Raw genomic sequence first — 27,632 nt, 5'->3', positions numbered from 1 at the left:
CTGTATAAAATAAAAGAATTTCTGATTTTAATATTCTTAAAAGCTAAATTAGCAATGTAACAGCTTAGCTGCATAAAGTGTAATATGTAACAAATTGCTGTGTTAAAATAGAGATCTAATGATACCTTCATTAACTTGATCACTGAAATGGCAAACCCTCTTCCAACATAACAGTTTCTATAGATACCACATGCTTATGATCAAAATTGCTTTTCTGAATGTGTTTTTCTCTCCCATTTGATTGTATTTTATATCTTCTTTCTGGCTGTAAGTTACAATTAAACATAAGGAAAAATAGTGCAAGGCAAAATATACTCTGCATCTGTTTTACTGCTCAAATAAATACACAATCTGCACAAAACAGATTTTCCTAGTGGGCAAATTTCAAATGACTCCCTAGATAGGTTCTAGATTTTTTTAATGCCACCAGGGATGCACCAAATGTTGCTGGAGGAAATTTCCATGTATTCTAACTACCTACCAAACAGCTAAATTCTCTGTCAAAAATGTGTAATTTAAGCTCTTATAATAATTGTTACCACAAAAGATGGATCCTGGTTGATAAGTAGATTTTTATCCCCAAGCATAAATATATTTCCCTATTAATTATTATTTTGCAAACATACAAACAATTGTTTTGGGAAAAGAGCCTTTGAAACAAAAGGAAACTTCAAAAAAATAATCAGTGAAAATGCTTGATTTGTAGAAACTGTCATTTTTTTCTCTGTAACATTCAAAGAGTTTTATTGTTATTTTGTTGTTGTTTAGTATTTTTCCTATATATTATAATAATAAAAATAAGTCAGACCACTAATGAGGAACCAAACAAAATATTATTCTATTTGCCATGGGAACAGTTTTATGTTTGAAATTTTATGCAGATAATTTCGAATTAAATTTTGGAGAAAATTATGGCAAGGAACCAGTGGACCAAGGAACCATACTGAAGCCTAAGGCAAAAGGAAAATTCAGTAATGCTGGAATTATCTTTACTACAATTTTTGATATTTTGTCCACCACAGATTTTGTGGATTATTTTTGATTTTTTTAAATGTTGCATTAAAACAAGATTTATCTTGGTTACTGAGGTTTGACATGCTCTTAAATTTTGCATATAATATAAATGTCTCACTCATCTCATTACCTTCACTGTCGTCATAGTTTTGCAAAGAGTGATATGTTATAATTATTAAAATTATTGAGCAATAGTCTACATATGTTAAATTCTATTTTAATTATTAAAAACTGAAAAAAGTATTGTGAATTTCACAACTGATTCATTTCAGCTTGGGCATCATGATATTATCAGCCATCATAGCCCCAAAGATCTCCACATAATTTGGCGTGGACCCTCAGCAGAGGTTGTGTCATGATAATGATATTTTATTTCATTTAGTGAAGTACTTTATAATTTATGAAATGTAAGACTATCACTTTAGTTAATATACTCAATAGTTCAGATGTTTCCACATTTATGTACTTTTTTGTTTCCACATTGACATATTGTTTTAAATACTCTGACTCAAGCTACATTTATTTATCCCTTATGATGTCAAAAGTTCTTACAAAAACCTTTTCCATGCTCAAATTATATTTAGAAAAGCTGCATAGGGCATTCTCTCTTGAAACTTCACAGTTCACATTAGTATGTTAAGTACTCTAAAATGTTCTGTAATAAATGCACTTGTTTAATTTTGATTAATTCAGTTTTTCCCAAATTATTGACCCTAAAATCTTTTAGTGCATTTTTGGTACATAAAACTTTTTAGCCTTTATAAGTACATAGGTGTATTAGTTCATTCTTGCATGGCTATAAGGAAATACCTCAGACTAGGTAATTTGTAAAGAAAAGAAGTTTAATTGGCTCATGATTCTGCAAGTAGTGCAGGAAGCATAACACAAACATCACTTAGCTTCTGGGGAGGCCTCAGGAAGCTTTTACTCAAGGTGGGAGATGAAGAGGGAAGCAGGCATGTCACATGGTGAAAGCTGAAGCAAGAAAGAAATAGTGGAGAGGAGGTGCCACACACTTTTAAATGACCAAATATCACAAGAACTCACTATCATAAAGATGGCACCAAGCCATGAGGGATCCACTGCCATGATCCAAACACCTCCCACCAGGGCCCACCTCCAGCACTGGAGATTTCAATTCAACCTGAGATTTGGGTGTGGACAAATACACAAACTATACCAATATAATTTCTCAGAACACAATTTAGGAAATACAATTTTGAAAGAAATTAATAGACATTTGTTATACTGCTATACAATAGCATTTATAGTACTTTTTCAGCCTCAATATTATTAGAATGCAAATAGATATGTGTTTGGCAATATTTCACATGTATATGACCTGATTTTACAGCTTTGGAAACTGAAGAGGATAAAGGAAAGAGGTCAAAGATGAAATTACTTTTCTAACCCTAAACCATATATTAATTCAACAGAAAATGATCCTCTGAAAAGCACAAGAACTGTATTCTATTTCAAATATAAGTCCTTGAGATATTTATAATGTCCAATAAACCCATTAGTTCTCCTTTTTATATACTTTCCCACATCTTCAAATATCTAGACTTTCTAATATCTATCCTGTCTTTTGTCAGGTGCTTTGGTAAGTATTCCATGCTTTCCTAACCAGTTTCAAAGTTTTCTTGTCTTAGTACACATGCCTACTCCTCAAAGAAGTGTTTTAGGGATGATCCAAGCTGTTACTTACATATTTCTCATCATAAAATTCCTCTACTATCCTGTGAGGCCTTTGAAGCTAAATGTCGTGCTCTATTATTTAAATAAATTACAATGGGTGGCATATTGCTAAATAAACATAGGTGTATCATTAAAATTTCTGACTTAATTAAAGTAGCCAAATTATGGGTAATTGTTAAAGTTTTGATAAATATCCTTCACCAGGAAGAAATTTTATATTATTTTCTTTTTAAAAATGCCAATTGAGACGTTACCAAGTGGTAGAGGGTAATACTGAATACCATCTGGCATGGTTGAAAGTCTGGACTATGTGGCAGTTATACCAGGGATCAAAGTCCATGTTCTTCTTTTACATGTTGCAGGAAATTAAGATGTCACCTTGAATGTATATTACTATAAAATGGAGATTTTGCCGGACTTCTAAGAGGATTAAATGGCACGATATATTTGAAAGAGCCTAGTAGCTCCTGTCAGTTCTCAAGAATTTCTTAATGAAGGGTGGCAGAATATACCACCCTAAAGCATGCCACTTTGACAAAGGATTCATTTGAGATAAAGACACTTGAACAACAGCAAATCCAAGAAGAGCATTTTAATCTCCCTTTTCTTACTAAAAACAGGAGATAAAAGCTCCTCTGTGGAAGACACCCTCCCAGTGCCAGGAGAAAAAAATAATTCTTCCAAGGCATGTCATAGCCTAGAAAATTCTGCACAAACTGACCTTGTTAAAATAATTCTTAACGTTTTTATGTCTCCTCACACAGTTTTGTTACTTTAACCCCATATGAAATTTAGGTTTTGTCAATTCTTTGTGTCTTTATTTTCTTATGAGGGCTCCTGTGTCCTGTAAAATGTACATAACATTTGTATGCCTTTCTCCTGTTAACCTATCTTATGCCAATTTAATTCTCAGGCCTAGCTGAAAATCCGGATAGAAATAAAGTTTTGCCTCCCTTACACTAAGTACTTACTGGGGACACTGTATCATCTTCAGCATTGCCTTTCGTCAAAATAGGCACTTAACATAACATTAACATTGCATACACAGGACTCCATAGAGGGAAAGCAGAAAGTATTTTATTTTCACCCATTTCTTTGCCTGTGGATAAGATGTTGCTCTGGTTCCATCACGTTTTAAGTCACTTCTATATAATAATAGACTGTTGATCATCTTTATTTTCCCAAGTGGTTCAATAGGTGGTATGGTTTGGATGTTTGTCCCCTCAAAAATCTCATGTCAAGATGTTATTCTCAGGGTTGGAAATGGGACCTGGTGGGAGGTGATTGGATCATGGGGGTGGAACCCTCACGAATGGCTTAGCATCATCTGCTTGGTGATGAGTGAGTTCTCAGTTAGTTCACATGAGATCTGTTTTTTGTTTGTTTGTTTGTTTGTTTTCAAAGAGTCTGGTACCTCCTCTTTCTTTTTCTTGCTCCCTCTCTCACCTCACCATGTGATACTGCAGCTTTCCCCTTTGCCTTTCACCATGATTGTAAGCTTCCTTAGGCCCTCACTAGAAGCCAAGCAAATGTTGGTGTCATGCTTGTACAGCCTGCAGAACCATAAGCTATTTAAACTTTTTTTTTTAGAAATTACTGAGCTTCAGGTATTTCTTTATAGCAGTGCAAGAAAAGACTAACACATAAAATTGATACTGAGGAGTAGAGTGCTGCAACAAAGATGCCTGAAGATGTAGAAGTGGCTTTGGAACTGGGTAGTGGGCAGAAGTTTGAAGAATTTGGTGGGCTCAGAAGAAGAGAAGAAGATGAGGGAAAGTTTGGAACTTTGTAGAGATTGGTTACATGGTTGTAACCAAGATAGCTGATAGAGATGTGGACAGTGAAGGCCAGGATGATGAGGTTTCCGATGGAAATAAGGAACTTGCTGGGAACCAGAGTAAAGGTCACATCTGTTATGCACTAGCAAAAAACGTGGCTGCATTAAGTCCAGGTAATAGGGATCTGCAGATGTTTGAACTTAAGAGTGATGATTTAGGGTGTCTGGTGGAAGAAATTTCTAAGAAGCAAAGCATTCAAGAATTAGTATGACTGCTTCTAATAGCCTATGATCAGATGAGAGCAAAGAAATGACTTAAAAGTTGGAATTTATATTTAAAAGGGAAATGGAGAATAAAAGTTTGGAAAATTTGTGGCCTGGTCATGTAACAGAGAAGGAATCCAAGCAGGCTGCAGAGCAACCATTTGCTAGAGAGGTTAGAATGACTAAAAGGGAGCCATATGCTAATATCCAAGACAGTGGGAAAAAGGCTTTGAAAGCATTTCAGAGATCTTGAAAATAACCTCTCCATCACAGGCCCAGAGGGATAGAAGGAAATAATGGTTTCAGGGGCCAGGCCCAGATCCCCACTCAAAGCACTGTTCCAGAGAGTTCAAGTCATAAACCTTGGTGGCATCTACCTGGTTTTAAGTCTGCAGGTGCCCAGAATGTAAGTATAAAGGAAGCTTTTTGGCTTCTACCTAGATTTCAGAGGATGTATGAGAAAGCCTAGATGCCCAAGCACAAGCTTGTTGCAGGGGCAGAGCCCTCACAGAGAACCTCTACTAGGGCAGTGCAGAGGGGAAATGTGGGGTTGGACCCCCAAACGGAGTCCCCACTAGGGCATTGCCTAGTGGAGCTGAGGGAAGGAGGCTGCTGCCCTCCAGACCCCAAGATGGTAGAACCACGGGCAGCTTGCATCCTGATCTGAGAAAAGCCACAGACACTCAGTTCCATTCCATGGAGGCAGCCATGTATGCTGCACCCTGCAAAGCCATAGGGGCAGAGCTGCCCAAGGCCTTGGAAGCCCACCCCTTACAACAGTGTGCCCTGGATGCAGGGCATGGAGTCAAAGGGGATTATCTTAAAGCTTTAGGATTTAATGACTGCCCTCTGGGTTTCAGACTGCATGGGACCTGTAGCCCCTTTCTCTTGGCTGATTTATCTTTTTGAAAATGAGAATGTATACCAAATGCCTGTAACACCATTGTATCTTGGGAGTAAATAATTAGTTTTTGATCTCACAGGTGGAAGGAATTCATCTTCACATGAGACTTTCAACTTGGGACTAGGAGTTTGGGACTTTTGAGTTAATGCTGGAATGAATTAAGACTTTTCAGGACTATTGCAAAGGCATGATTATATTTTGAAATGTGAGAAAGGCATGAGATGTGGGGGGCAAGGGGCAGAATGATATGATTTAGTTGTTCAAATGTAATTCCCAATGTTGGAGATGGGCCTGGTGTGAGATGATCGTCTCATGATGGGTTGCTCATGGATGATTTAGCACCATCCCCTTGATGATGAGTGAGTTCTTGGTCAGTTAGTTCACACAAGATCTGGTTGTTTAAAAGAGTCTGGCACCACCCCCTTCTCTGTCTTGCTCCATCTCTCACCATGTGATACCACCAGTTTCCTCCTGTATCTTCCACCATGACTGTAGGCATACTGAGGCCCTTACCAGAGTCTGACCAGATGTTGGTGCCATGCTTCCTGTACAGCCTGCAGAACTGTTACCCAATTCCATCTTTTTTCTTCATAAATTACCCAGCCTTACATCTTTCTTTTTAGCAACACAATAACAGACTGCCATGATAGGTAAAATATTCAATTCAAATTAATGACAAGACCTTCAAACTGTGAAGTTAAGATTCTTTTCCCTTTTCCTCTTGGTAATGTTTTAGGTCAGAAATGAACTTTTTCCTCTGCCTCTCCACCACCTTTCAAACTGTGGCTTTGACTTCTTCAGTGTTTTAGGATGTGTTGGGAAAATGAGGCAAGGTAAGTTACAGGAAATATATTGCTTGCTGGGTACTGGTGTCATCTCACTTTGGCCTCCTCTGAGTTTGGTAGATTTTCTAAGCTAGTTCTTTCTCTCATGGGAATAGTTTCTGCTTCTCCAGGATTTTGCTGAGACTGTCCCTTCTGCATTAACATGTCATGAAGAGGATTAATTTCATCCTTCAGCCCCTGGATATTTCTCAGTGTACCTCCTTTGCTGGGTTGCAGTGACCCTTCAGTGATTATTCATTGACAGGATTTAAAATGTCACCAAGTCTGCTCTCTTCTATGGGGCCCATATTGGTCCACGAAAAATATCCACATATAATTTTCCCATATATGAAGTCAGAGTTTAGCCAGTTCTCACTTATATATTAGTACTTTGGGGATTCCATAACAATGTACCACAGATTGGATGGCTTAAACAACAGAAATTCATGCTTCACAATTCTAGAGGTTGTAACTCCCTGATCAATGTGTTGGCAGTGTGGGTTTGTTCTGAGGCCTCTTTCCTTGGCTTGTAGATGACCATTTTCCCCGTGTCTTCACATGGTCTTTACCCTTTGTGTTTCTGTGTCCCAATCTCTTTTTACAAGGATACCAATCATATGGAATTAGGGCCTACTCTAATAATATCATTTGACCTTAATTCCTTCTTTTTTAGGACCCTGTCTCTAAATACAGTCACATTATAAGAAACTGGGGGATAGGATTTCAACATATAAGTTTTAAGGAAACAAAATTCAGTCCATAACATCAGTATAGGCCAAATTTTCTCTGTCTCTCTCCACTATTCTCTATGGTTAGCCACAGCCTATGCATCATACATTGAAACTTCCCAGGACACTCTAAAAACTAAGATTCTATTTCCTGCAAGCACCAGGAGATAGATAGATATATATCTCAGGTTTTCTGAGTTGTCCCCTATAATTTCTCCCACTTTACTTGAGGGGACAAAAGAAAAAATTGCACACCTCAGCAATTTTATCTATATATATTTTCTCTTATGGCCTTCTTTTTCAGTTGCCACCCTTTTTACATGTTTGAGGTGGCTATTAGGCAAAGATTTGCAAAACGTTTTTTCAAGCCTGTCACAAATTTTCTAATAACTCATATTAAAATACACAAACAATTAATTTGTTCACACACATTTAAAGACTTGGCTACATTGGGGGAAAATAAATTAGATTATAGCAGATAAATTTTCTCACTTTTTAGGTATAAAAAATACAGATTTTCCAAATCTTTCTGTTTTTGCAAATTATTTGAACAGAAAGAAGCAGAGACAGAGGGGCTGACAAAGGCTATGTTCACAGAGTCCCTAAGATGCCTGGATGAAATTTATTTTTCCACATCTCAGTTTTATCATTGATTCTTAACATTCAGAGGGTCCCAAAGTTTACTAAAATATTAGGATTTTCCTTATCCCTTTTCCTGAACCTTATAGGAGACAGAAAAATCTGTTCTTTAAGATTATTTTGTATTGCTGCTACACATTCTCTTGATAAGCCAGAGAAAGGGAGCAAGTACAGGCCTGAGAGAGAGTAGAACCTACCATGTATAACACATGTGTGCACATGCACACACACACACATCCCACATCAAAAAGAAATTTGGCAGTATAGACATGATGCTCAATATTTTCTGAAAACTTGGAGAAGAGAAAAAATTGAATAGGCAAAAATGATCAGTAATATTTTGGCAGTATCTCTATGTATGCCAGGTATAAAACCTGCCTCAATGGTAAGAATTTGATTTTTTTATTTAAGACAGAGTGGCTGGAGGATCCTTAGATAACAATATTTTTTTAAAAAATTAGATATATATTCAGAGGACTTTACATCATCATAAAAAATACATTAAAAATACATTAAAAATAGCATATTAGCTATTTTTTTTTGTCTTTTGAGGTCTTCAAATTTAGGGAGGTAGTATTTCCTTGCTCCCAAATACATTTGAAAACATAGCCTCTAGAATTAGTAAGCTAAATTATGCTTCCAAATGTGCTCCTATACACAAAACTACAAAGTGGAGCCTATGCTCCATTTCCTTTATGCACTATTTCTCTTCATTCAGATGGAAGATATACTGATCCAGCTATCAATATATATTTGGACTGTGAAACTTTAACTTTTTGTAATTTGAGAATGATATTCACTAATAAACCTAACATTAATAAAGTCTCTTTGTCTTTGTCTTTGTTTTCCCCTTCATGTAGTTTTTTAAAATTACTTTAAAAAATTATTAATTTGGTCCAAATTAATCCCATTATAGATCAATGCTTTGTATGTATTATTTAAAATAAATTACCTTTTCCCATAACCAACTATTTCATAAAGTCCAGATGTTTCTCTTCTACTCTTGTTACGCTGTCATATCCAATTTGAAAAGAATCAGCAGTTTTACAATGTGTATTGTGTCAGAGTGAACATTAGAAAATGATTAACTCAGTTGAACCTATGGAAAAGGAAAAAAGAATAAACTATTCCATTATGGTGATAATATAGGAATTAATATATTTATTTCAAAAAAGTGTATAAAATCTATATGATATTAAAAACTTAATTACTTCCTTTCCAAAATAAGGATCAAGATACCACAGAGTTGATGGATTCATACAGCAGTAATGCCAAGCATTTTCTGCCATTTATTAGATTGTGAGAATAGCATCACCCAGCATCTGGATTGTTCAGTGGATGCCTCCCAGCAATGTGTTAAATAGATCTCCTCCTACATTTCAAGCACTCAAACCTAGCTGCTGATATATTTTCCTGAGATAAGAGAAAGATGTATTTACCCATTAATGAAGAGAATTTCAGAAACCCAATTTCACCAGCTCTTGCCTCATCATTCATTTTCTTCATTTTCTCCCTAGCTTCTCAGAACAATGAGAAAGGTGACTGAGAAATCTTGAATATGAATGTGAATCGGCATCAAAGATATGATAAATCTAAAATAGTGGCTATTTTTTCAAGTAGTGTCACCCTGCTTTCTATTTCTATTGTATTCCTTGATAGTGTGTAGAAAATGTAAAAAATGTACAGCCCTATTTCCTTTATTTTCCTCCTCCGAAAAAATTAATATAGTGTGTACTGTGAATGACCACATTCAAACTAAAGTAATAACACTTGAATTTACAAAGTGATTTATAGAAATTGGTTAAGGATTTAGCATGCTAAACCCATTTTTGGACTCTCATGTTGCCCAAACTTTAATTCTTAAAATTGATGGTAATAAAATCATATCCATATGTCCCAAGACTCATCAGTCTTGACTATCAAATGAGGTCAATTTTATTATACATGAATCAATTATGGGGATAAGGATTGATACCAACCTGAATTTAGGCAGCTAGACCCATCAAAATGTCTTAACTGAGAGATACCAAAGAGTGACATATATGAGCCCTAAAAGGTTTAGCAACTAGTCAGAGAAAGACTTTGAAAAAGCAACCAATGCTACGCTAAGAGGAAAATTTAGAATGAAAATATTTTAAACAAATATTTTTAACACAATTTTCAAAGTTGTAGACCTCCTTCCTCTATTGCAAACATCACCTTTCCTCTATTGCAAACATCATCTTTCCTCTACAACTCTTCTTTGGCTAAAATGTGTAATCCAGCCCTGGGCCAGCCCTTTGACCCTTGGTGAAGACAGAGTAGGAGATCTAAGATTGAGGGCAAATCATCTCTAGGCTGAGGGCACTCCTTCCTTTACTTCTGACTTCTCTCCATCACTCTTCTTCTCACACTTTTAATGCAGGTGATTTGGAATTATAGTCTGGCTGCTGTTCCTTTGTGGCAAAATCAGTTATCAAATATCTTTTGATATTTTCCTTCTACCATATTCTGTCTTCTTTTGTCCAAGATACTTGGTGAAGTCTCACTGATGAGTGTGTTCCTCAGTGAGCTTTTATAGCTCCGGGTCCATGTTGACTATGAAAGCACATAAACTGCTTTACGTAGTTCCCACAAGAGTGGTCAAGAAGGCCCTGGTCCCAAACTTTAAGTCACTGTTTGTCACCTAGGACTTGAAGGTATTCTGCCTCCCCCTAGAGTCTTACCATGTCTCTGTGAAAAATAAACCCACCAGTTTCTGGTTCTTTCACTTGTAACCATAGTGATGCAACCTGCTCACAGGACTCTTGAAGTAGATGAAGTTCCAGCTACTTCACTTTTTAACTTTCTCTGCTAAGGCTGTCATTGTTGTCTTTTTCCTAGTTAAAAAAAAATTATTTTAGTCATATTTACAGCTGTAACCTAAACAAGAAAGTCGGGGATTAAATGAAAAGAGTGTCCCCACTAAGAATACCTGTGTGCTGAATCATTTCATTTTTCAGATCCACTCTTCACCTTCTCCATCTTGCTCTGTGCCCTGAGGGTACCCTGTGTGGATTACAGATTGCCTTTCCTTCCAGCTTGGGTTGGTCGGTGAGAAGCATGAGAGAAAGTGAGGTCAGATTATCCATCCTACTGAATAGCTCCTGGATCAATCTCAGCAGTCAACAATGTCCCTCTATCAAAGACCACAGCTTCTATCTCCTGTCAGGTGGCCCTCTCCTATGATTTTAGTTTTCTTGGATTTCCAAGCAATTACTCCTTCTTGGCTTCAAGATTAGAGGTTATAATGGTTCCTCACCTACGAATCCTAGGGCTCTTTGCCAACTCTTGTTTGTTTCCCTTGTGAACTCTCCTCAGTCGCCTCATTTGGATGTGGAATCTCTTTCAACGTTCTCACTCAATCTGCTCTCCATCATAGTAAATCTAACATGCCCTGTGATAGCACTTTAAAAAGAAAAAATCAAAAAGTTGTGATGTCCCTCCACCTACACAGCTAAGGGTTTTCAGCCGGGGTCCTTTGTAGATACCAGCTTCTTACCTTCTTCCTCTATTCACATGGTTCTTTTCCTATCCTGAAACATCATGACTTAGATAATAAGGGAAATGTTAACTAGCTTAAATTAGTGAGCCTTTTATTTATATGTAAGTCATTTAGTAATATAAAATAAATCATTTAAAATAATAAATCAGGCCGAGCGTAGTGGCTCACACCTCTAATCCCAGCATTTTGGGAGGCCAAGGCAGGTGGATAACCTGAGGTCGGGAGTTGGAGACCAGCCTGGCCAACATAATGAAACCTAATCTCTACTAAAAAAAAAATAATAATAAAATGAAAACCAAAAATTAGCCAGTGTGGTGGTGCATGCCTATAGTCCCAGCTACTCTGGAGGCTGAGGCAGGAAAATCACTTGAACCCGGGTGGCCGAGGTTGCAGTGAGCCAAGATCATGCCACTGCACCCCAGCCTGGGCAACAGAGCAAGACTCCATCTTGAAATCATAATAATAATAATAAATCAGAATTTTTTTCTATATGATGAGAGCTTTATGTTCAAAAGTCAAAAGAACTGTTATCTAGAAAGTATTGCAAATAGAAAGTTCCTTCAACCCAGTTTCTTCTTGCATTATGGAGATCACATAGTCAATGATTATTCCCGCCAGGAACATTTCTCTGAAGTGATAGTCATTCTTTGATAAGTGAAGGCCAAGTCACAATCACAAAAAGCCACTACAGACCATTGCTTCCCACTATGGGAGAATCTCCAAGAAAGTGCAATTCCCAGGGCATCGCACAGGATTTAAAACAGTACTTCAGAAGTCTGTTTACTTAACATATGCTAAAATGAGCCACCTTCATTCACACCAGTCCACTACTCCTAAGCTTAATTCTCCAAGAATTTCTTTATATAAAAACCTGTTTTCCAAGATTTTAAATAGTATTTTATAGATTAGGGAATAAGACCCCTTGAATAATAAAAGATATATACATAGATAGTCTTCAAAATTTATTCGTAATATTGTCATTACAAATATTAATTCTTAAAATATTTTATTTGTGGTCACACTGTTCATACAATTTTTCCTATATTTTTATAAATATTATGTCAAAAGCATTTGCTCCGTTTCAAAGCATATGTCTTTGAAATAATTTTTTTATGCTGTATCATATTTTTTACAAAATTACATGATATATACTGTAATGTGCAGAGAGATTCCCTGTTGTTGGGTATTTAGAAGTTTTCTAGTTTCTAGTTATATTTTGGATTATTTTATAATTAACTTCTCAAAAGCATAATTCCTAGGTGTTAGGAATTATAATTATGGATAATTATTAAACCCTTGACTTTTATTGCTAAAATAGATTGCAAAATCATGCTTTACATTCCCCCCAAGAATTAGAAGAGAAGTCTGTTTTCCCACACTGATCTATTTCTTAATCCTAAAGGGAACTACATCTTAGAGAGTTTACATAGTAAATATCCAATGCAGAGATAGCATGTACATTTTATATTAGTTGAATTTCATAGCATTTGTATTGTGAGACTTTAAAAAATATTGTGCATATATTCTACATTTAAGGTTATTTCTATTCCATTTATGTTTTAAAATTATTAATTTTTAAAATCTGTTTTGTATCTCGAATATGTATCATCTACTCTGAATATTGTTATTCTCTATCACCAACATAAATTAATAATGTTTTAATTATCTTGAGAAAACAATTAACTTCTTTGGAAATAATAAATTTTATCTCCATGTATATTACTAATTTTTGGAAAAAATGATACTGAAAATATTTTATTTCATTTGAAACATTATAAAATCTTTCTGTCCATTTTAATGTATTCAGAGAGTCCTTAAAATACAGCAATGCAAAAAGTAAATCATACTTCAGCTGTCATCTCTACTTCCATTTTCATTAATTTTACTTCTAAAAGTTGAAATATACAAAAAAAATTGGTAACATTTTACCTTTATAACTTTAAGACATTCACTCAAACTATTCTGTAAAACAACTGGCAGTTTCTGACCTTCTCATTATTCTTCTCATATCCAGGGCATCCAAGCACGTTGCAAGACATTACAGGAAACTGCTCCTTAAATATGTGTGATACACGATGCTTGACTTTACTACTCTAATGACAGTTGAAAGTTCAGGTCACTGCTTTCCTTTCAAATGATAGACTAATGGAAAAATTGACAAGTGTGTTCCTTACAACAGAATCATTTCCAAAGTCATTTTTACATTTACTTATGTTGCCCAGTCAGACCAATATTCTGATATGCCAAGTCCAAATCAGGACTCTCCTGATGAGGAAAAGTTGTTTTTCTATTCACAGATGAGAAGAATAAATTGCAGGAGAATGTGAGTTACCATTGCCTAGGGCAGAAATATGGTCTCAAGAGATTCCTGTTTAACTTCCCTGCTCAATATTTAGTGGCACACTGGGAAGTCAAAGCCAGCAATTCAAGGAGCCAGCTGGCAGTGTACAGAACAATTTGGCCTTGAAACTTGATCCTGTATGAGGATGAAATGAAATGACTGTGTAAGCTCCTTAGAAAAGATAAAAGTGTTATAGACAAATGGAAGGTATTATTACTTAGGTCAGATAAAATTTGTGGCCAAAGACACCCCTTTTTCTTGCATTCTCAGGGCAGTGCTGGTAGTATAGTTGGGCTATGATGTGGACCTTTCATAGGCTTTAAGATAATTCCTGGAGAAGAGTAAGCCCAGTGGCCTTTTTATTCTTTTATAGGGCAAACAAGAGATATAAAATAAAAGGTAGGCTCCAAAACAGCAGTTATATAGGACTAAACAAATAATCTAAAAGTTAAAGGTCACAAACAGATTTGCTTTGTGCGTTTGTTTTAGACAGAAATTTACTTTTTTAGAAGGATAGATGTAGAGATCGCTTTAGGAGGGAACCTAAGTGTGTCATTTACATGTGTCATTCCTCAGTGTATTCTCAGGCCCTAAAGAAGGGCCTGGCACAAAGGATGTTCTTTTGAGTTAGTGAATAAAAATTTGGCATGCATTTTGTCCAAACGGTCTCTAATTGCCAGATCTCCTTAACAGAGTACCCTTGACATTATTTCCCCACTATCTTAAAGCAGAACCACAGAATACAGGAACAAAGGAGCTGATAGCCTGGATTACCATAATATACCCTGCCACTGACGTCAAAATGATGTTCCTATTAATCTAAAGAGATTTCTTCTCTCTGCCACTCTTGAGCTCATATAACCAAGTTCAAATCCATCTATCTTGTCATGATACCTCAAAGGATCAATACTTTTCAGTTTATGAAATACTTTCCTTGCTAAGCTAAGTTTATGGTAGCTATCCATATCACATATTACCTTCCTGTACATATTCTCTTACCTATTATCTCTGATACTGTCCTTGGTTTTTGCCCTAGTAAGTACTAAAGCAGCTCAGTGAAGCTGGTTTGTTATCTGTTGATTGCAGACAGGACATTTTGGGTTTACACTTCTACTGAATCATCCAGACACTGGTGATAGATAGCAAAAAGCAAAGCTGAAATATGAAACAAGCGCATGCCCACTCTGGTAGTTCCTCTGGAGGCCACCTACTGGAAGTCCAAATTTCTGTGCATTTGATACCTGTGCAGTTAGCCGATCAATGAGGACTCTGATTCTACAAGACTGGTGGGTGCATGGATGAGGCTCCCAGTTATCCTTTTGTCTCTATCACCCATGGTCCCTGCATGGGGTTTCCACTAGCAAATCACTGATGTAGCTTACTGACTTCATTGGTTTTCTAAGGATGCTGCAATAAGTTGCCACAAACATGGAGGCTTAAAACCACAGAAATTTATCCATTCATAGTTCTGGCCATCAGAAATTCAAAATTAGTGTCAGCAGGGCCATACTCTCTGAAGGCTCTCAAACAGAATCTTTCCCTGCTTCTGGTGGCTCCAGGCATTCTTTGTCTCATGGCTGCGTCACTCTAGTCTCTGCTCCAGTCTTCACCATAACCTTCTACTCTGTCTCTTCCTTTTCTATAGAAATATTTGCCATTGGATTTAGAGACCACCTCTATCCAGGATTATCTCATCACAAGATCCTTAACTTAATTATATGTACAAAGATAATGAAATTAGCAAGAGCTCCTCTTTGTGTTCTTCCCTTATCATAGCCCTTGTTGAAACTCTCAGTGGAGCATTACATTTGGAGTCCGAATGATAAGAAACTAAAAACTACACCTTTAAAGAAACACAGACCTTAATTGTAAAATAAATTTTCGTAATTCCTCTCCTTTGGGAAGAGAGCAGTGAACTTCCCAATCATTCTATGACTGAATAACTCCTCGTGAATAATGAAAAAGTCAAAATAGGCCAAAACCTGGTGATATTGAACACGTTCACTTATTTTGTAAACCTTAAACAACTAGAGCCTACTAAATGTACACACAAAAACTAGAATAAACTCTCTATATTTAAGTATTTAATTTAACTATATAAGAAGAATGTATTTAGAAATTAATGATTACAAAACAGCTAAATAGATATCATTCAAATTTTGGCTTTAATTGAATCTGACAGATTATTATGTTCTGAAACTAAATGACCACTGGTGAGACAAATGTGATTGCTGGCTACTGAATGTATTCTGAGACGTGTTGACAAAAAGCATCAAACTCCGTAAAATATTTGAAGAGATTTATTCTGAGCCAAATATGAGTGACCAAGGCCCGTGACACAGCCCTCAGGAAGTTCTGAGAACAAGTGACCAAGGTGGTCAGGCTGCAGCTTGGTTTTACACATTTTAGGGAGATGTGAGACTTCAATCAAATGCATTTAAGAAATATATTGGATTGGTTTAGAAGAATGGGACAGCTTGAAGTGGAGGGTGCTGTGTGTGGTGCTTTCAGGTTATAGGTAGATTTAAAAATTTTCTGATTGACAATTGGGTGAGTTTATCTAAGGACCTGGGATCGATAGAAATAAAATGTCTGGATTAAGATAAAGGATTGTGGAGTCCAAAGTTCTTATTGTGTGGAGAAGGAAGCCTTCAAGTAGCAGGCTTTAGAGAGAATAGATTGTAAATATTTCTTATCAGACTTAAGATCTGTTGATGTTAATGCCAGGGAGGTATAATGGGGCATGTGTCACCTCTGCTTCCAGTCATGGCCAGAACCAGTCTTTCAGGTTAAATTTTAACAGTGCCCTGGCTGAGGAGGAAGTTCATTCAGATGGTTGCGGGCCTTAGAGTTTTGTTTTTGGTTTACAGCTGTGTGTTGTAGGATTGTGCCACTATTTTGTCCACCCAAGTGACTGTCTGGCCTTTTTCCAATATTGGGCTGAATTGGCCTTTCTACTCTTTAGGCAAACTCTGTTTCTTTCTCTTTATTAGAATAATGAAAGGGGTAATATTGAGTGCTAATACAACTTTTAAAATGCAACTATAACACCAAAACAAATGCAGGGCTGTAAACTCTTAAGTAATTAAGTAAATTATAGAATTAATCTCCAAAACTAATCCATCCACACTTACTGGCTTCAAGTTTGGGATGGAGATTCTGTATGCTACACCTTTTGGGTTGAAATGATGATGCTGACGTCTGGAAATTTAACTCAACACTCAGGTGTCTAGGGAATTACTTTTTACATTTAAAAAGTCTTGCTTTAGTCGGAGAATTATGTACTGAGATGAATTTTTCTCTGGCTGAATTTCAAGCAAATCAGGTAATGTGTGTTGTTTACTAGAGGGAGAAAAGGCATAGCCATAAAGTCATATCACTTGATTTTTCCAACTAGCTCTAAGACCAGTCCTGAGAGCTATAAGGGACATTTTTTAACTGTTTCTCAACAACTACTTTTAGATTGGAGACTGATGAAAATATATTGTTCTTAACTACTTCATTATTCAAGTAGAACAGAGATTGTTATATATGGAAACTACTGTCCCTATAGAAAATGGAAAAAAATGGAAACAGGGTCATTGTTATTCAAATAGAAAAGAGATTGTTGTGTATGCAAACTATTGTCCCTATAGAAAAGGAGGAGACACAGAGTGGAAGGTTATGGTGAAGACTGAGGCAGATGGCAGTGATGTGGACATGAGCCAAGGAACACCTGCAGCTGCCACCAGAAACAGGGAAAGATTCTCCTTGAGAGCCTTCAGAGAGGAAAAATACAGTTTTATGCTTAGTCTCAAACACATAAAGTAGATAGGAATACTGTGGTTCTGCAAGTGTCTAGAAGAGTCAAATAAAGACTGTTTGGGTCTCAATTATCTAATGTATTATAGTGTTATGAACTGAATTGTGTCCCTCCAAACTTTGTATGTTGAAGCCTCCACCACTAATGTGACTGTATTTGGAGAGAGGGACTTTATGGAGGTAATTAAGGTTAAATGAGGTGGTAAGAATGGGCCCCTAACAGGATATATAACTTGTGTCCTTATAAAAAGGAAGTGACATTGCAGCTTGCTGGCTCTCTGAGCAAGCACAGAGGAAAGGCCATATGAGGACACATCAAGAAGGTGGCCATCTACAAGGCAGGAAGACAGCCCTCACCAGAAACCAAATTCACCAGCACCTTGATCATGGACTTCTGCCCTCCAAAACAGTGAGAAAAGAAATGTCTATTGTTTGAGTCACCCAATCTGTGGTACTTTATTATGGCAGCCTGAGCTGACTAATACACATGGCAAAGTGTCATTGGTCTCTATTATTCCAGATAATAACCCTACTCTGCACTTTGCTCTCCACCTTTAGCTATAACTGTTACCAGTGGAAGTTATCCAGGTTACTGTCTGCGATTCTGCATGGGGTCTGCAGCAACCTCAATTATTGCTTCCTCAGGATCAAGAATTCAACTGAGGGTCATAAGACAGAAGAAGAGACCCAGGCAAGCTTTAGAGCAGGAATGGAAGTTTATTAAAAAGCTTTAGAGCAGGACAGAAAAAAAGGAAATAAACTTGGAAGAGGCCCAAGCAGGTATCTTGGAGGTCAAGTGCATTTGACCTTTGACTTGGGGTTTTATATGTTGGCATACTTCTGGGGTCCTGCATCCGTTTTCCTTGATTCTCCCCTCAGGGTGACCTGCCCACATGCGTGGTGGCCTGCTAGCATTTGGGATGTGAACAAGTGCAGCGTATTTACTGAAGTCATACACATGCTCACCTGAGGCATTCTTCCCTTTCCTAGTGGAATGCCCCTGGAAGGTCATACTCTGCCATTTTTGCCTCTTAATGTGCATGCTTGAGCTCACTCTCTCAATTCCTAAAAGGTGCTGATTATCAATCACAGGTATTTTTATCTATTGGGAAACTACCTTTCCCTGGCACTGTCTTAAGACCAATTATTTTTTAGAGAGGCAGTGTGACAACTGCCTGACCATCACCTGGTGGTCAGATGACATTCCTGGTGGGTGAGGGGAGCACTCTCCTGCCCCACTCATGCATGGCTAGCTACCTACTGTAACAGTAACTGTAATGTCAAAGTTTGATAGAAATGGTTGCATCTGTGACGTGGCTGAGACATCGTCAAAACATTCTGTTTTGCAGAGTATAGGAAATGATTTTAAGTTTAATCAAGTTCTTAAAGGACAAAAGTTGGCATCACAAAACCTCCCATCACCACTGGCACTAATTAGTCTTCTTCGTGACAGCTGAAGTAGGTATGACTAGGACTGAATATTAAACCAAGATGGAATAAATCCCTTTCTCCCTTAGAGTTTATCTTTCTTTCCCATGGTTGAGATATTTCCCCCTAGAAGTCAATGGAAACTTGTACTTTGCCATTCTGGTTTTCTCACCAGTTAGAGTATTTTATTATTTTGTCATTATGACATATTCCACCACAGCAAAAGGGCAGAAACAAAAAAACAACTTATGACTTCTTCAAAAAGTGATACACAACAGTAGTATATTTTGAAAACACCTGAGTAATACAAAATCTTTGTTCATATTAGAAATGATGCACACTATGTTCATTCCTGTATTTCTGAAATGAGTTTTTAAAATGTACTAAAATGGCTTTAATTTATTTCAAAAGGTAGAAGAAAGTATTCATTAAATCCATAAATCATTGAAAATTCAAATTGGTTGACCATCAGGTGAGTCTCTTCTTTTTATTTAGCTTACTTAGCACTTCTACTTTGTACTTTGAATTTGTAAAGTGCTTATCAGCCTTATTAGTTAACCCTTGTAATGTGCCCAAGAAGTAGATGGATGGCAAGCATTAGCGTGACATACATTAGTGTAGTCCTTTGAGAGATGCTATCAATGAAGCACAGGGAGGTTAAATGATTGCTACACAATTGCCCATCAAGCCCAAAGAAAAAAGTCTTGGTCTCAATTTCCTACCTTCTAACCCTTAGCAATAACAAGGGTAAAACTAAACATAAGATCATAAGATCATCCACAAGCATCTAATGTGTAGTCCCCTTTAAAAATGAAAGCTCTCAAATGCATTTTCTTAGGGTACTGAAAATCTATCCATCGAACAAGTATATTAGATGTATATTTCTTTGTCACTTCCCCATTTAAGATGGGATCATCTTAAAAGGCTATGACATAAATTGTTGTAGAAAAGATCGATTAGTTTAAAAGCTTTTTCCTTTTAACAGATCAGATAGTCATTATATTTCACCCTTTTGTGTGTGATTTTCATTCAGCCATTTTAATCATTTATTCATCTGAAGAAATTTCACCAAAAACCGAGACATTCTACAAATCATTTATCAGTTCTGGGTTTCCGTGCTAATCACTGGGTTTGAACTTCTGGGAATTGGGGACAACTCCCTGATTCTAGAATCCGTATCTTCAGAAGCAGATTTTCTTTAAGAGCTCTTCAATTCTCCTCATGGGTGAGGCTCATTACTTCATTTATAATCCTTTATCTCATTTGAGAACATTATTAGGAAATGTTTATGAGACATCAAAGAGGGCTATGTTTTGAACCCGAAGGTAAAGGGAAGATATTGCAGTCAGCTCGATGGGAAGAAGTCTAACTATTACCTTTTTTGGATGAATCAATCTTTTAATTTCACTTCTTTCACCAGTATTTGGCTTCTTTGTTATTTCACACCTGCATGGCACTTTTAGTTGGAAATGGACAGAGAGAAAAAAAGCATTCAAGGTAAATTCATATTGTTCCATTGGCTCTTTTGTAATATAAATGAAAAACTGATGTAAAAGTTAAAACTATTAAGATAAAAGGAAATTCACAGATATAAATTATTCCACTGTTTGGACCCCAAACATGAGAAATCTAGCATTTTGAAATAACATCATAAAATAGTGACTGATATTTGTAATAATATTTGCATTTTACAAAATACTCCCATTTTAAAATTTAACTCGACACTAATGTTAAGTTTGAGAAGCTGTTATTATATATTATCAATTCTAGTTGACAGCTTTAAAAAAAATAAAGTTCAAAGAACCTGAGATGTGTTGACGTCACATGGATGATATAAGTTATAGAGCCAGGACATGAACCTCTTGACACCAAGTCCAAAGAAATTCTCTTTATAATTTCCTCTCACTATTTTATACTATGGTTCTAATAGTCAAGCATATTCACACACACATATTATATCTTGAAATATGTGCGTTATCACCCAGTTGCACCTAAAATGACAAATACAAAAGTCATGGCTGAGACAATACCAATAGAGATCTTGACAAACATTTCTCATATTAACCCATATTAACTCACAGATATAGGCCAAAATATCATTTTCAATAAGTTGTTAAAGATTTTTGACATTTTATCTGCAATTAACTAAGTGGGTGGTTTCCAAATGAAAATTGATCCAGAAATGCTTCATGTGATTATTGCATAAGAGCTAAAAATTACTTTTAAATGTTCCAGAGAATAAGTACTTAAGTGTTAATTCAGTACCTGTCTATGTGTCCAGGAATCTTGCTATATCATCTAAAAATATTTTCAGTACTTTATGTATCTCCCTTATAGGCTATTAATGAGAGTTAATGTGCTCTGAAAAAGACCCATCCCATGGCAAACAATTTCTGCCCACCTTATGAAATCATGTTGCCTACAGAATCAAGTCAAATCCTCTTACCCTGACATTCAAGGCCCATCAAAACTGGTCCCAATTTCCTCTCCAGCTTTCCCCTAACTAATCATATTCATAAATCTACTTTTATTGCTAAACTTATCTCCTGCCCCTTCTTCAGATTTGCGGTGTGCTCTTTTACATGTGCGCTTAAAATATCTTATCCTTCTCTCCTGTCTATCCAACTCTTATTCACTTCTTACTATCCAAATCAAGACAGAGTTCCTCTAAAATTTCTCTTTACTATTATTCCAGCTTTAATGCGTGTAATGTTAATTTGAAATGTAAAAATGCACTGCTATTCTTGCATCATATACAGGTTTTAAAATCTCTGGCAGCATTTTACTTTCACAATTTCATTTTTTAAGTGGATCAATATAATCAAGCATAATGTTTGCTAACAATCACTAAATGTTAGGGTCAGACACCAGCTAAACACTTTAAATACATGTCCTCACTTAGTACAACAATGCAGAAGTTGCTACTGTTATTGTTCTTTTTTCAAAACTGAGCCAACCTGGGGCCTAGAAAGGTTCAGTTACATGACTGCTGTTACAATGGTGAGATAATTGGCAAAAGAAGAATTTGAAATTAGTTGTTTCTGATCCTACAACCCAATGTTATCTTACCTCACCACCTCTATCAAGGATCACTATTAAGGATGCAATAATGAATTAAAATAATTTATATCCTTAATGCAATGATGTATTTTGTATTAAATCCTGGAACACAAAATAACATTATTTAAAAACCTGTCAATGAAAATAAAGTCTGTGGTTTAGTTAATAGTAGCATATCCTGTTAATTTCTTAGTTTTGACCAATGCTCCATTGTTATAAACGATATTCACATTGGGGGAATCTGGATATAAAGGGTGTCTCTGTACTGTCTTTGAAACATTTGTGTAAATCTAAATGTGTTCTAAAATTTTTTAAAGTTTTGAAAATTCACATGAATAATTTATATCTGCTCATAATTAATGTTCTATTTATAGTTTCTCAGTCATATAATTTTCTCTTCTTTCATAGCCTCAAAATACTGTATTTACTTGTTTAATAGAATTGACCTTGTTATTTATATTTGCGTCTGCATGCATATGTGTCTGTGTGTGTGTGTGTGTGTGAGAGAGAGAGAGAGAGAGAGAATACTTGTTTTTGCCCCTTACAACTTTGTCAACTTTGTAATAGCAGGCATTTTGTCTTATTGTTTGATTTTTCCATAAGCTTTTGCTAAAGTCTCATATATAATGAAAGTGTAAATGAAATTTGTTAAATTAATTTCAATTTGAGTTGATAATTTTGAGGTGATTTTTGGAGTTGTGATCAATTTTCACATAGTCAGTTATCCTCCTTCCCTCCAGTTTAATTTTCACCACATGTATCCAGCAAGATGACCATTAAGACGGATAACTATAGTCTGTGGTTAATAAATAAAAAAGCAAAGGCATGTGATCTCAAAACTATGGCACATGACACTGCTATTAAAATTCACCCCCAGATGGTGGTTTTAGACATTGCGGAGAATGAAATCCAGTATTACACAGTATCCATCACCCAAGGAATGTAGATTTTGAATTCAGAAAATAACAACGGATGTTTCTTCCCAAATGCAAAATCTGATGTTTTTCCTTTCTGTTTTTTATTTCGAAAATGTATTCATCCATGCATGGACGTCTAAAATCTTTTCAAAAACAGTTTTATTTTTTCTTAGCCTAAAGAAGGGGAGAATTTCTAAAAATAATAATAATGATAATACTGAAAATAAATCAATGCTTTTCTTTTGATGGTTGAAGTTTCCCTGAAAACCAAATAATCATATCATATAAGACGTCAGGACAATATATGTGACTTCATAAAGGCAAAAACCTTTCCCAGTCACAGACTCCAGGCTCAGCTCTCAAGGAAGCATGTCTGCCAGTGCATGCCTGGTTCCAACGAGTAAAGGAAGTGGCAAGGAATGATGACAAATCTATGCCTCCTACTCTAAGGGTTCAACTCTTCCTGAGCTCGAAGGTAGTTTTAAAAATTAACCCTCCAGCATTATTGTGCCTTGTCTCATTGGTAAATGTAACAAATCAGTGGCAGTTGAATTAGAGTTCTTCGCCCTTGACACCTCAAAGTACTGCTCAGCCCAGTGAGTTAACGGGATATTGCAATGGCATATTACAGCATCCTGATTTCCGAACACTTTCATACTTAAGAACAGACTGACAGGATGCTTTAAGTCATCAACCAGGAAAGATTTCTCCACTTGTGCCTTGAAAATGGGAATAAATGCACAAATCTATACCATTGTGCTTCATTTGCTATCTATCTTGTCAAAATGAAAATCGACATGGGAATCAAGTCAAATGTGCTTCAGCAGATTAGAGAGAAATAATGTATATTTTTCCTCTTGAGTCGCTCAGAGCAACTATCATTTCCTGCTGTGCTAATTTGTCTTGGGCAAGTGGTTCTGAAGGTGAAACTTTGAAGGTCCTATGTATGAGAAGCCAGTGCTGCATAGCATGAAATAAACACAGAAAGAACAAAGTGTGGATAAAAGTATTATAGAACAACTGTAAGTTGCATTTTGTTTTATTTTCAAGAGAATATAGTGTTCCCTTGAATACTATTAGAAATAATTAAAAGAGAAGCTGTAAAATTGTAAGTAAAATATTTTTCTAAAAAAAAATAAAGGGAGCTGTTTAATTATTTCTAGTTTTCATTCTGTGTTTTCTGTTATTTGATCTCAACTTATCCTAAAGCTCCCCTGTGTAAGTTTGAGGAAGCAGGGTTGCCCAGGAGAGGTGGGGAAGGCCTGTGAAAAAAAAAAGAGAGATAACTGATGGATAAAACTTGGACTATTTGAAGAATGAATTCTGGTCAGTGTCAAAAGCCAAATGTGATTCACTGTATAAACCACTCATTCATCACCCTGCCTACATGTTTGCTTTCTCTGCTAACACTATTATATTCCCTTTAGTGCACCCCTACCACCATGATAATTTACTCACCTCTGTGCAGATCCTTATTCTTTTTCAAGGAAATGACATGCTGCCCTCATTTCTAAATCTAGATGTCATCTTTTTAAAGAAGAGACCCTGGGATATTCAAAACAAAGAACAGATAATTCTTAATAATGTTTTGCCTTCATGAGATCACTTTTTGAAATCCATCAAGGCGACCTACATTGAAGACCCAAAATATTATAATGCCCCTACCCCCATCCTTGGGACTCACCAGCAAGTCAGGTTGTCTAGGAAAATCTCATTACTGCAGAACTCACTGTCCAGGCTACTGTTAGTAGAGAGGAAACGGAGAAAAGTAACCCAGGTGACTGTCTGCAAACGGGCACAGATTAACTGTTCTTTGTCCAGAATCCTGGTGGAATACTGAAGAGCTACGGAAAGTCATTTTCAGACACAACATTGAGAACAGAGCTGAAAGATGATACACACATTTCCATGAATTGCAATCAATGCCACACAAGTGGAAGAACTATCATGAAAATTAATTTGGCCCAAAACTGTATCCAAAGGAATAGTTTTAGGCAAGCTTCAGCATGTTCCCGCAGCTGACAATTTGTTTAATTAGGAAGGTTATTAAACCATTTGGTTGAAATGGACAAAATTCTTTGAGATTGTGGAGCATATTCATAGTCACAGGTTTATCTTCTCTCCTTGTATTCAATTGAGGACACTAATTCAATTCATTCACAAAGCAATAGATTTCATTGTGGACAATGTTGGTTTCCTTCCAGGAATCAATTCCCATTTTAAAAGGAGGCCTAAAGTGTCTGGGCCTCAGCCAGATGTTTCTAAGAGGAGAATGTTTAAAATTATTGCTAATTCCATGGTGAGTATTTTTCTCACCATTCTCATATTCCCCCTTCAAGAGTCAAAATGAACCATACTCTGCATTACATATTTCTGCCAAGGTTATTTTAATTTGTGTTAGTCTAAAATAAATTTTATGAGTGTAGAAAGAATTTAGAGGAAGCACAAGTTTGATATGGACATATATACAACATTGAGGCCAAGACAAATGATATTGATCCATGGAAAGATAAATGTATACTCTGAAATTATGACCATTCCAATTAAATTAAAATTCTTTAAAGAAGTTGTAATCACTAAGAATCACTTTGAATTTTTTTTGTAGTTAATCATACAGAGGCTTCTTGACTTATGATGGGGTTATATCCTGATAAACCCATCATAAGTTGAAAATATTGTAAGTCCATAATACTTTGAATACACTTAATCTACTAAACATCACAGTTTAGCCTAGTCTACCTTAAACGTCCCTAGAACACTCCCATTAGCCTTAGTTGGGCAAAATCATCCGGCAACACAGAACAGTGTAAAGCATGTGTTCTTTGCCCTTACAATTATGTGGCTGATTGGGAGCTGTGCCCCAGTGCTGCTGCCTGCATCATGAAAGAGTATTGTATCGTGTAACACTAGCCCAGAAAAAGATCAAACTTCAGAATTCGAAATGTGCTTGCTGCTGAATGCATATGGCTTTCGCACCATCATAAAGTCAAAAAATCCTAAGTGGAACCATTCTATGTTGGCGACCATCTGTATTTCTAAGTCCTTGCCTTTAACAATATTTTAATCTGTAAGTTTATGATACTAACCCACAGCATCTGCATTTTTGAAAGGGCAGTTACAGTGAAATGACCAGTTTCCTTTGAGAACCCAACTGTTATGAGTAACACACATATATCAGCACCAAAACCAAAAGTTCTAGAATTTATGGATAATATAAGACTTTCCATTAGTCTATGATTTGGCCACAGGTTTGCCTGTCTAGTCATTTCTTATTTCCATTACTGTGTAATACTTACAAAGAGCCCTGATCTTTCTATTGGAGACTGCTCAAAATCAAGATACTAAAATGTAAGCACCTGCTACAACTCTTTTGACATTTGTATTCCTATTGCATTTGCTACTTAAATTTCAGTCTTTAAATACTATTGTATAAATCTATGCAAGGCAAGCAACTTAGGAGGTATGATTATGCTTTGTAATTATTTTCCAGAGAAAAGCACTGAAGAGATTTCACTGTCTATGGTGCATACTGTCATAGAAGTGGTTTGTAAATCAAGTTGGCCTCAAGTAGGAGAAATTTAAATATCACAGCCACCATAAAAATATTGATTTTCATATTCCAGATGAGGAAATTTAGCATCAGAGAAAATATCATAATCAGTAAAACCTAGCCAATAAGAGAGACAGGCAGGAAGGCTATGATGTAATCACATGTCCTCATAGAACCCTTGGACAAGAGTTAGGGATGATGATGACAGCATTGGGTTAATTGGGAAAGGCTTTGGCATCTCTCCTTATTTAGAGCACAGCAGCTTCAAATGCAACTGGTTTATGTTGGAATTGGAAGTAAAATTTTGTTTGAATAAAATACAAACAGCTTAGATGATTTACTGCATTACACATAGAGTAACCCAACTGTCCTGGTTTGCCTGGAACTGAGGGGGTTGCCAGGAAACAGGAGTTTCTGTGCTAAAATGGGGAAAGTCTTAGAAAAATAGGAATAAGTTGGTCACCCTACTAGTCTACTTTCCATCAAAATATTTATTTTTTGAAGGCTTCAGACTGAACAGATAGGAAATAATGCACGTTGAGGGCTCTAATGAATGTGGAACATAGCCTTGATCCATAGCTTCACATGATTCAGCATTGTGAGGATTTGTACATTTCCCTTGGGCCTTGACCTAATGCAAGAGGGATGCAACTCAGTACTGACCCATATGACCATTCCTATGCTCACCCTTTTTAAAAGTATGCATAAGTATCTACATTTAAATATTAGAATTAGATTGTTTCACATATTGCATATTTTACTTCCCTGGAGCAAGGGCTTTCAAAACTTTGTGACTACAATCCACAGTAAGAAATCAATTTTACAATATTGCTTAGTACATGGATCACAGATAAGTGTTACGGAAGTTTCACAGATAATTTTTATGTTTGTTATTAACCTTCAGAATACTACACGTAGGACCTCCATGTGCTACCAAGTTCAGTACCATAGATTTCTATTTCTGCAATCCATTCCAATACCCATTGAATGGCCTAAGGTTATGGTTCTCTACCCATAGTGAACAAAAACATCACCAGGGAGTGTACTAAAGTTGGCAGTATCATAGTACAACAGAAAGAGTTCTCCATTCCAGGCTTGATTATGAGCTAGGACCAAGAAACTTGCTTTAGCAATAAGTAATCCAGCCCATGCTTAGAACACTGC

At 36.2% G+C, this 27,632-nt stretch overlaps 1 long non-coding RNA gene across 3 annotated transcripts in view; it reads right to left on the bottom strand.

Annotated features, from left to right (window-relative positions):
- LOC107973696 (uncharacterized) overlaps positions 1–27,632 on the bottom strand; it is a 44,910-nt gene that overhangs the window by 4,021 nt on the left and 13,257 nt on the right. For 2 of the 3 annotated variants that reach the window (XR_008546534.2, XR_010150280.1), the window contains exons 2-9: positions 24,603–24,762; positions 24,377–24,463; positions 20,746–20,932; positions 20,318–20,397; positions 11,129–11,274; positions 10,802–10,907; positions 10,580–10,706; positions 8,801–8,947 (exon numbers count right to left, since the gene is read on the bottom strand). This is a non-coding gene — a long non-coding RNA (uncharacterized LOC107973696). Of the gene's footprint in view, positions 1–8,800; positions 8,948–10,579; positions 10,707–10,801; positions 10,908–11,128; positions 11,275–20,317; positions 20,398–20,745; positions 20,933–24,376; positions 24,464–24,602; positions 24,803–27,632 lie in introns of all 3 variants that reach the window. The other variant, XR_008546535.2, reaches the window with a different exon arrangement.

The sequence above is a fragment of the Pan troglodytes genome, chromosome 13, assembly GCF_028858775.2.
Source record: "Pan troglodytes isolate AG18354 chromosome 13, NHGRI_mPanTro3-v2.0_pri, whole genome shotgun sequence".
NCBI lineage: Eukaryota > Metazoa > Chordata > Mammalia > Primates > Hominidae > Pan > Pan troglodytes.
This window is presented reverse-complemented; position numbering and strand designations above follow the sequence as displayed.